This window comes from Micromys minutus (genome assembly GCF_963924665.1).
Source record: "Micromys minutus genome assembly, chromosome: 11".
In the NCBI taxonomy this organism is placed as follows: domain Eukaryota; kingdom Metazoa; phylum Chordata; class Mammalia; order Rodentia; family Muridae; genus Micromys; species Micromys minutus.
The window spans coordinates 43971456-43974181 of NC_137980.1; the positions used below are offsets into that span (position 1 = coordinate 43971456).

General features: G+C 48.0%; 1 pseudogene across 1 annotated transcript; it reads left to right on the top strand.

Annotated features, from left to right (window-relative positions):
- The first annotated feature begins 1209 nt into the window (after positions 1-1209).
- LOC308427614 (cyclin-dependent kinase 2-associated protein 1-like) lies at positions 1210-1899 on the top strand (annotated as a pseudogene). Its single transcript has one exon. The product of its transcript is annotated as a cyclin-dependent kinase 2-associated protein 1-like (transcript).
- The last annotated feature ends 827 nt before the right edge of the window (positions 1900-2726 follow it).

Sequence of the window (2726 nt, forward strand, 5' to 3'; positions counted from 1 at the left end):
TCCTTTCCTCCTGGTGTTTCCTGGATTTCCTTTAAATGCTTTATTGCTGTAGCTATGAATCCAAGTACCAATGGGTCTTAGAAAGTGGAAATTCTTGTCTTAGTCCAGATTATAAGGGAAATGCTTTGCGTTTCTTTCTATTTGGTATGACATTGGATGTAGGATTCCTGCAAATCACACTAAAAACGATTATTTATTTTATGTATATGAGTACATTGTCACTGTCTTCAGACACAATAGAAGAGAGCATCAGATTCAATTACAGTTGGTTGTTTACCACTATGTGCTTGCTTGTAATTAAACTCAGGACCATTGGAAGAACAGAGAGTGCTCTTAACCGCTGAGTCAACTCTCCAGCCCCTCTCTAAGACTTTTGTCATGAAGGATGTTGGGTATTCTCCCAGTCTCTATCTACAGGTAAAGGGATGGTCTTTAGTTCATGACTTTTAGTCTGTGTATTTGAATATACCTACTTTTATATGTGTAGCAATATAATTAAAGAAATTATTATAGGTCAGAATGGGAGTACTGGGAGTGAAGGGAGCACAGTGCTCTCTGCAAAAGGGTCCTTTGCCGCCCATACAGAGTGCTGGGTCTCTGTCATCAGGAGTCAGTATCTGCCTTTGGAAACCTGATTCTAAGAATAGGTGCACATGTGCTTCTTCACCTGAATGAAGGCTGAGCTTGAGACACAGGTCTGGGGAGGACACTCCAGGTCTTCTCAGAGAGCAGGGAGCTCCCTGTTCTATGAGAAAGGGTCCTTTCCAGCCAACAGTGATGGCTAGGTCTCCACCAAAGGGATTCAGGATCTGCTCCCAATGAGCTAAGCTCTCATATCAGCTGCACAGGTGATTTTTAAACTGGACCAACGGTAAGCCTAATGCAAAGGCCTTCAGAATTTCTGGTGGGACTCCCGCCGCCCCCTCCCGGTCCGGGCCGGGCCCAGCACCGGCTGGGTTCAAAGTTTGCGGCCGCCCCTGCGCCCCGCGCCCGATGTATGGGTGATATACTGCGGCGGCGGCAGGGTGAGGGATGGCCATATTTGCCGGCGCGGCCCGAGCTGGTGACAACAAAAAGTGCGCGGGCTCCCGGCAGGCGCTCGGACGGGTGCGGGGACGCGGGGCCGCCCGGCCGGGGCCTCGGCCTTGCCGCCGCCGTCGCGCTCGCGGCCTGGCCTGGCTCTGCCCGGCGCGCCCGCTGCCCGCGGGGATGTCTTACAAGCCGAACTTGACCGCGCACATGCCCGCCGCCGCCCTCAACGCCGGAAGTGTCCATTCACCATCTACTAGCATGGCGACCTCCTCCCAATATCGTCAGCTGCTGAGTGACTATTGGCCTCCATCGCTAGGGTACACCCAGGGAACTGGAAATAGCCGGGTGCCTCAGAGTAAAGATGCAGAGCTGCTGGCCATAATTGAAGAGTTGGGGAAAGAGATCAGACCCAGGTAGCAAGAGCGCCATGGAGAGGCTAAAACGGGGCATCATTCATGCCCGAAGCCTGGTTCGGGAGTGCTTGGCTGAAACAGAAGGTAATGCCAGGTCCTAGCCCCTGGTCAGTCTGAAGGCCCATCTTACTACCCCATGGAGATGAGAAGCTTTGTTCAAAATGGCAGTAATTTTTCTACCACAGTCATTAAGCTCTGAACCCACACTCAAAAGATTGGGAAGACATTTTGCTGTAACTGATGATGTGCATTTTAAGTAGTTAGGAATGACCTGGCTCTTTTCTTTTCAAGCATTTGAAAGATGTTTGTGAAGCCACTTCACAGCAAGCTATTGTTTGTCCCCAAATACCAGTGTCCCCTTTAACTTCCCTTTGGATACATTTTCCATTTGCATCACCCCAGTTGACTTCCTTTCCATGAGCTCACCTGCCTCTCAGGAGTTGAGTGCAAACCACAGCACATTTGCTTAGTAGTTGGCCCGCCTGTGTACAGCGTAGACCCTGCTTCATGGAACTGCTCTGCTTAAGCGATTGCATGACTGAGTGCTTTGAAGTCAATCTTTACAATGCACAGGTTATAAATACAGAAGAAAGAGCAATCTACCCAACCTTTCAAGCACCTTGCAAATGTCTGTCCTGAGACTGTAGATCTCAGTTCCATGTTTACTGTGAGCCAATCACAACATCTGGAAGAAAACGACTGAAACCGTTGCATCTTTGTATTTATTACTTGATGTAATAAAGCTTATTTTCATTAAAAAAAAAAAAAAAGAATTTCTGGTGAGGAAATGCCAGGTGTTCTCAGAGCTGAGGGAGCATTGTTCTCTCTGGAATAAAGTCCTTTTGGCCAGCAAAAGTGCTGGGTCTGTGCTATTAGGAGTCAAGGACCTGTTGAAGTTGGCTGAGCTAACAGTACTGTCTCACAAGAGCACTCACACCTGAGCCAAGGAAAACAGAACTGAGTGACTATCATCAGAAGTCATTGCCTGCCCACAAAGAGCTGAGCACCCAGGAGCAATCTCTCTCCTTAGCCCAACAGCCCTCAGACCAATCGGAGAAACAAGCACCAGTCAGAAAGAAAAAGATCCACTACAATCACTGACAACAAGATGGCAAGAGAAAAGCACAAGATCCAAAGCAATGGAAAAAAGACAAGCTAGCAATAGAGATAAACCTGGAGATAGGAAACTTCAGCATGAAATCAGGAATCTTAGATAAAAGCATCACCGACTAGTTACAAGAATTAAAAGAGGTCATCGGGGGCATAAGACAATATAGAAAG